Below are 8,815 nucleotides of genomic sequence, written 5' to 3'. Positions count from 1 at the left end.
ATTAAATTCAATGCACGTTTTATTCAGTCCAGAAAAATGAGGAATCCATGTTAATTGATGAATATATCCGAGCACCTGTTCATCTACATTTTGGTGGCCCGTACGGGGAACACAAACTCTCTGTCATCAGAACTTTACAACATCAGGCCGAATGCATCCCCACGAAGACAGAAGGGAAGGAAAAGAAACTGAAACACGTTCAAGAAGCTCTTCAAACATGTGGATATCCTAACTGGGCTTTTGTCAAGTCAGCGAGGAAATCTACAAAACACACCAATAAACAGAAAAAGGAGAACAACAGAGGTAAAAACATTGTCATCCCTTATGTTGCTGGAGTATCAGAGAAATTCAGAAGGATCTTCATCAAACACAAGATCCCAGTACATTTCAAACCCAGCAGGACTCTCGGACAGAGGCTGGTCCACCCTAAAGACAAAACACCCATACACAAACAGAGTGGTGTAGTGTATGCGGTCCAGTGCAGTGAGGACTGTCCAGACCTCTATATTTGAGAAACTAAACAGCCTCTTCACAGACGCATGACTCAACACAGGAGAGCCAGCTCCTCTGGACAAAATTCTGCAGTTCACCTCCACCTCACAGATAAGGGACACTCTTTTGAGGACCAAAATGTGCACATTTTGGACCGAGAACACAGATGGTTTGAGAGGGGGGTGAAAGAAGCAATTTATGTAAAAAGAGAAAAGCCGTCTCTGAACAGAGGAGGAGGCCTCAGATTTCCACTTTCAAAAACATATAAAGCAACTTTAAAACAGATTCCCAGTCGGTTTTCACAACTGATGGGAACAGAGGGGCCTCGTCTGTGAATTAGAGGAACAAAGACCTACTGTTTAGGTTTTTAGGTGTGAACTGCCAATCTACATATATGTGTGTGTGTGTGTCTTATGTGTGTGTGTGTCTTATCTCACTCAGCCTTATAACCTGTATCTCTCACTCTCTGCTCTTTGAATTGAGAAAGCTCCTCGGATGAGGAGCAAAACGTCTTCTGTTACAAATAAAGTCCAGTTGTGTTTGTATTGAACGCTTTTTGAAAACTGAGAGAATGTATCATTTTAAGGGAAAAATCTGTTATTTCCAAATTTCATGGTGTCAACAAATCCCAAAAAAGTTAGGACAAGTCCATTTTTACCACTGTGTGGCATCCCCCCTTCTTCTTACAACACTCAACAGATGTCTGGGGACAGAGGAGACCAGTTTCTCAAGTTTAGAAATAGGAATGCTCTCCCATTCATGTCTAATACAGGCCTCTAACTGTTCAATCGTCTTGGGCCTTCTTTGTCGCACCTTCTTCTTTATGATGCGCCAAATGTTCTCTATAGGTGAAAGATCTGGACTGCAGGCTGGCCATTTCAGTACCCGGATCCTTCTCCTACGTAGCCATGATGTTGTGATTGCTGCAGAATGTGGTCTGGCATTATCGTGTTGAAAAATGCGGGGTCTTCCCTGAAAGAGATGACGTCTAGATGGGAGCATATTTTGTTCTAGAACCTGAACATAGTTCTCTGCATTAATGGTGCCTTTCCAGACATGCAAGCTGCCCATGCCACAAGCGCTCATGCAACCCCATACCATCAGTGATGCAGGCTTCTGAACGGAGCGTTGATTGTAACTTGGGCTATCCTTGTCCTCTCTGGTCTGGATGACATGGTATCCCAGTGTTCCTTAAAGAACTTCAAATTGTGACTCATCTGACCACAGAACAGTCTTCCATTTTGCCATGCCACACTCCATTTTAAATGACCCATGGCTCAGTGCAAACGTCTGAGCTTGTGGTGCTTGCTTAGAAATGGTTTCGTTTTTGCACTGTAGAGTTTCAGCTGGCAACGGCAGATGGCACTGTGGATTGTGTTCACTGACAATGCTTTCTGGAAGTATTCCTGAGCCCATTCTGTTATTTCCTTGACAGTGGCATTGCTGTTTGAGGTGCAGTGACGTTTAAGGACCCGGAGATCATGAGCATCCAGTAGAGTTTTACGGCCTTGACCCTTACGCACAGCAATTGTTCCATATTCTCTGAATCTTTTGATGATGTTATGCACGGTTGATGAAAACTTAAAAGTCTTTGCTCTTTTACGCTAGGTAACACCATTCTGGTATTGTTGCACTATCTTTCTGCGCAACAATGGTGGAATTGGTGATCCTCTTACCATCTTGGCTTCTGAGAGACACTGACACTGTGAGAAGCTCTTTTTATACCCAATCATGTTGTCAATTGACCTAATTAGTGTTAATTGGTCTTCCAGCTGTTCGTTATATGCTCAATTTCCTTTTTCCAGCCACTTTTTGCTACTTGTCCCAACTTTTTTGGGATTTGTTGACACCGTGAATTTTGAATCAACATATTTTTCCTTTAAAATGTTACATTTACTCAGATTAAACTTTTGATCTGTCATCTGTTATATTACGAATAAAATATTGACATTTGCCATCTCCACATCATTGCATTCAGTTTTTATTCACAATGTGTTTAGTGTCCCAAATTTTTTGGAATCCGGTTTGTAGATAAAATAAACCTACACACTAATATCTTAAAGTTAACGGTACATGGATCCTAGTTTGATTCACCGCGATGCACGTATTAAGCTGCAGTAACATTAACAAACATAAACTTACCAGCTGAAATCCCACACACAGCTCCGTCCTCTGAGTTCTTTGATGAAGAGGAGTCTGGTCGTGGAGATGTTGAATCAGGCCGTTCATGCTCTCTTAACACCCACAAGCTGACTTTAATGTTGAGAGAGGAGGGGGGAGGCTGCGGACCCCCTTGAAGACTCACCTTGAAGACCAGACTCACCTCACCACCGGATGAAGAGCATCTCAGTGTGACCTCAGCAGAAGTAAGGAGTACCTTCAGGAGGATTAATCCGTACAAAGCAACTGGCCCAGACAACATCCCCGGAAAAGTGTTGAAGGAATGTGCTGATCAGCTCTGCGAGGTGCTGGCAGACATCTTTAACACCTCACTTACCCTGGAGACAGTTCCCACCTGCCTGAAGACTGCCACCATCATCCCAGTCCCAAAAAGCTCTACAGTGACTGGTCTGAATGACTATCGGCCAGTGGCCCTCACCCTGATAGTTGCTAAATGCTTCGAAAAACTGGTCATGACTCGCATCAAAACAACCATCAACATCAACGAGGACCCTCATCAGTATGCATACCGTGAGAACCGATCAACAGAGGATGCCATCTCCTCTGTGGTCCACACTGCGCTCAACCACCTGGAGCAGAAAAACTCTTACGTCCGTATGCTCTTTGTGGACTTCACATCCACCTTCAACACCATGATCCCCCAAACCCTGATGGACAAACTATCCACACTAGGACTAAGCCCCTCCATTTGCAACTGGGTACTAGACTTCTTAACAAACAGACCACAGTTAGTGAGGATCCACAACTTCTCCTCCTCCACCATAACCCTCAGCACTGGCTCTCCTCAGGGATGTGTGTTGAGCCCCCTCCTGTTTACTCTGCTCACGTATGATTGTGCAGCTACCCATCCAGGCTGTCACATTGTAAAGGTTGCAGATGATACAGCGGTGGTGGGATGCATCACAAACAATGATGAGCCCAGCTACAGGCAAGAGGTGGAACACCTGGAGAGCTGGTGCAAAGAGAATAACCTTCACATCAATGTGAAGAAGACAAAGGAGATGATTGTGGACTTAAGAAGGAACAAAAACATCTACACCCCCCTGAACATAAGAGGATCTGCGGTGGAAGTGGTCTCCAGCTACAAGTACTTGGGTGTACACATGAATGACAACCTCAGCTGGAGCAACAACACCACCAGCCTGATCAAGAAAGCTCATCAGAGACTCTACTTCCTCAGACGGCTGAGGCGAGCTGGTCTGGGAATCTCAGTCCTCACCTCCTTCTACAGGTGTGCAGTGGAGAGCATCCTGTGCTCCAGCATCAACGTGTGGCATGGAGGCTGCACAGCTGCAGAAAGAAAAGCTTTGCAGAGAGTGGTGATGGCTGCACAGAAGTCTGTCGGAATCAGCCTTCCCACCATCACAGACATCTACACCTCCAGATGCAGGAAGAGGGCCACCTGCATCATGAAGTACCCCACTCACCCAGCACACACACTTTTTGCCCCACTCCCCTCAGGAAGGAGGTTGAGGAGCATTAAGTGTAGAACCACTAGACTGAGGAACAGCTTCTACCCTGAGGCTGTTAGACTTATGAATCTCTAACCAGAATAATCACTGTGAAAAACCATATCATGTTGCTGCTGATCTGTTTCAATGTTGATGTGTTCATGCGTGCACATCCGCTCACACAGACTCATGTTCATGTTTGTGCTGATGTTCAATGTTTTATGTTATTAGTGCTTAGTGTATATTTGGTTGATGTTTTTTCTTAGTTCATATCTTAGACGTTATTACTGTTTTTCTTATACATTTTATTGTTGGATGTAACTGGGACCCTGTATACATAATTTCGCTCCACCACATGTACCACATGAGGTGTGAATGACTAAAGAATCTCTGACTCTGAAGACAAACACGGAGCAACTTTCTGCTCGTAAATTGAAGTCGTTCGACGCCACAAGCGCTGCGCATGTGAACCCGTCTGTGAGCGGAACCAGTGCAACATATGAACCATATAACCATATAAACCACGTGACGCATTACAGCCAATACTGAAACTTGACACAGAAAGAAGAGCGACTTTTCAATCCATATACCGACCGACGCAGTTCGGTTGGTGCCATAAAATAACCTTGGTGCGGTATACAGCCCTACTGTCCTGTCATTAAATGTTTTTTTATGTTGCCCCAAAATCCACGATACGTTGAGTGAACATTCAGCATGCTGCTGGACTGTAAAAGTATTTGTGGTGAGGAGGGTGGATCTGTCATACTGGGCTTCCAGTTCGGTTAATTTACTGCTCTCTGCTCAGACTTCAGCAGATACCGTTGCTCAAAAGAGATGAAGAGCACTTCACGTTGCCACTTTTAATTAATGTGACCGTTTCAGAGCATATGAGGCAAACAGGTTTTGAACTGCCTGCTGGAAGAATGAACATTAATTTCTCTGTCCATTCATCTTTAAAACAACGGTTTTCAGCATCAACTTTTTTTTATTTTGGAATACAACATGCTGTCTCTTCCCCTGTTCCTTCTCAACTCTTCTCTGAGAGCTCGCTGCACCGGCCGTGCAGGGAAAACAAAAGATTTGATTGGCTCATTAACTGAGTGACACTATTACTGAACACCTGAAGTTGAGTGAACCTCCAAAACACACCTCCCCTGTCTCTGCACCTTAGTTATCTATTGCTGGAAAAATGCTCCTTGAAAATCATCTTTTTTTTCCTGAATTTATTGGACACAGGTCCGGACAGAACCATCACTCGGTCCGGATCCAGACCGAGGTCCACCTATTAGTGACCTTTGCTCTACACCAAAATATCCAAGAATTAAGAAATAGAAACTTTCTGGAATATTAGTTTAAATATTTGTTGACATATCATCAGAACAGTCACTTCAATACTGTCCACTAATCAAAATGCTCTAACAAAAAAAAAACTCACAATGTCATCAACGTTTCATTCAAAATAATATTTTATGTGGTTTTACTGTGATATATATACATACACAGAATGTCATAATAACTTCTGTAACTAAAATCAGTTAAATAGTTTTTTTTACCCAGTCCTGGTGGACGATACCCGAGTCAAAATCCAAGCTAAAGAAGTAGGCACAGGTCCGGACAGAACCATCGCTCGGTCTGGATCTGGACCGAGGTCCACCTATTAGTGTCTTCTGCCCTACACCAAAATATCCAAGAATTAAGAAATAGAAACTTTCTGGAATATTAGTTTAAATATTTGTTGACATATCATCAGAACAGTCACTTCAATACTGTCCACTTATCAAAATGCTCTAACAACAAACAAAAACTCACAATGTCATCAACAAGTTTCATTCAAAATAATATATATTTTTTAATCACTGTCTTTTTATTGAGTTCTTTTCTTTTATGCATACAGTTTGTAAATACAAAGAAGTGTTTATCCAACACAGAAACAAAGTAATGTACATAAAATTAATCCCTACAAAGTAATCCCCTTTAGCCCACCCAGGTCACTGCCCAGTAGATCCACGCACTACATTCCTCTCTGCGACAGAAGTGGAACGTATTTTAATAAAATGAAATAACTTAATTAATCTGGAGCATTATTGTATGTTTTGAAATGAGTCAAGGAAGGGTCCCCATGTTGTTTCAAATTTACCGATTGAGTGTTGAAGAGAGCATCTAATTCTTTCCAGTTTCAAACACGACATAAGGTCATATAACCACTGCTTGTGAGTTGGAGGAGTAGCACCCTTCCACCTGGTCAAAACAGCACGCCTCGCCAACAATGAACAAAATGCCAGAGCCTGCCGTTTAAAGGCTGTTAAAGGCAACCCCTCACCACTGAAGCCAAAAAGAGCCAAGAGAGGTGCCGGTGTTACTGTCACCCCGGCCATCAAGGACATTGTACGGAAAACATCTGTCCAGAACTGACCAAGAGCGGGGCAGGACCAGTACAGATGAACCAATGTGGCCACATCAGTTTTGCATTTATCGCAGTATGGTGTGATTTCTGGATAAAAACGAGATAGTTTGCTTTTGGAGAGATGGACTCGATGCACAATTTTGAATTGAATGAGACAATGGCATGCACACAAAGATGTTGTATTCACAAGTTTAAGTATAGAGGCCCACGTCTCATCCAGTATGGTCACACCCAAGTCCCCCTCCCATGATGTTTTAAGTTGAAGTGATCAGGTTGATTGATTATTGTAAAGCCACGAAATCAGCCCTTTACGAGTCGGGTTCAATAGTAGGATGGTTTCTAACAATGTATACTCTGGCAGAGAAATTGAGCCTGAAAAGTGAGACTGAAGAAAATTTCTGGCTTGCAAATATCTAAAAAAGTGGGATTTAGGTAAACCATATTTGTTGCTAAGTTCCTCAAAGGAAGCCAAACTCTTCTCTATGAAAAGGTCCTTAAAATGAGTAAGCCCCCTCCGGTACCACTCTAGGAACACCCCATCCTGAACAGATGGTTTAAAAAAATGGTTACGTGCAATTGGGCTTAAGAGGGAGAAATCGTGGAGTTTAAAGTATTTCCTAAACTGGCTGCATATTTTCAGTGAGTGTTTCACTACAGGGTTTAAAATAGGCTTAGCTGAAGCCAGCGAGAGTGGGGAGCAAAGCACGGCCGGAAGGGACATATTGCCACCACTGCGCAGCTCCATAGCCACCCAGTCAGGGCAGCCATCCAGGCTGTGGTAAAAATACCAGAACACCAAGCATCTAAGGTTGGCAGCCCAATAATAAAACCGGAAATTAGGGAATGCAACCCCACCCTGCTGTTTAGGCTTTTGAAGTTGTAATTTATTAAGCCTTGGGTGTGTAGTGAACTTAACCTAAGGTCAAAACCCTTGACCTTAAGAACCATATGGTCAGAAACTGTCATTTCATTGATCTGCATCCAGAAATACAGTTTGACCCATCCTGAGACTTTCTTTCTTGAATTAATCAAGTAGAAATGACAATTCTCTATGATCATTACTATTTTACAAATGTTTTGATAATCAAATTGTGTTAGTTCAAACAATGTTTACAGGTTGAAGAGAACTACTCATTTTTATTTACATAAACAGTAAGTAATGATTTTTATTCCTCATTCAAAGAAGAAATCAGGTTAATATGCATTTCTTGATTTTCTGTCTTCAATGAGCAAGTTTGTAAGTGTGTGCCAAAGTTCGAGGTTCGGTCAACTAAAAAGTTTACTGAAAAGAAATGTCATGTTTAACTTTCACAGCAGATACTAGGTGAATTGACTCCACGAAGTCTGAAGTTCTCCAACAATCTTTCTGTCTGTTTTAAACAATCTTAATCTCTATCCTTGACTTTCCATAACACCTTACATCACAAACCACACCTCTGTTCTGGTCCATCCACGAATCAGAAAGCTCTCAAATGAACCGGAAGTATAGCCCGTTTAAATGTGGCGACTTCCCAGTTCAAAAAAGAAGTTTTTCAGAGCTTGAAAGTTTTCCCTGGAGAAGAGTTCCAGAGTTTAACTCTCTGAAGAGAGTTTAAGAGTTCAGAGTTCTTGGATGCTAACGCAGGCGTCCAGGATGCTTCTATTAGAATCAAGCTGATCCAGAGGGATTTTGGGAATTATAACTTCTGTTTGGATAACCTCACACGACTCCTAAGGGTTGTTAGCTGTCCTCACGGAGACGCTGAAAAAGAGTCAAAAGGGAACTCTACACCGACGCTGATTCTATCATCTGCCAGGTAAAAGTTCTATTTCGACAAAAGCGTACCGTTGGCCAAGCTGATTTTCCAAAGAGCGTGTTGTTCTGGTACTACAGATAAATTCCCTCACACATCTCTCTGAAAGATAAATCTCCATTTTCCATCTTTAAACTCTCCTTTCTCTTAAAATCATTACAGATATTTTTAGAAATGTCTGAAGCAAAGTTTCTCAATCACCGCCGTGTGAATTGATGTCTGCTGTTCTGCTGAAAAGTGAAAACAATCGCCGTATTGTTCTCACTTCCTGTAAAACTAGCCATGTTGTTGTTTTCATATTCTGCCAAATTAATGTAAATGTTTGATGTTAAACTTTGATTCTGTAAATAAATGACCGCATTCATTTTGATGGGTCAAAGATAAATAACGTCTCTCGTTACATTTCTGTTAAATTCAATGCACGACATTTACACAGTCAGAAAAATGAAGAACCCGTTAATGTATGAAATTATCTCAGCATCTGTTCATACTAC

This window comes from Nematolebias whitei, chromosome 8 (assembly GCF_014905685.2).
Source record: "Nematolebias whitei isolate Nwh7 chromosome 8, NemWhi1, whole genome shotgun sequence".
NCBI lineage: Eukaryota > Metazoa > Chordata > Actinopteri > Cyprinodontiformes > Rivulidae > Nematolebias > Nematolebias whitei.
This window is presented reverse-complemented; position numbering follows the sequence as displayed.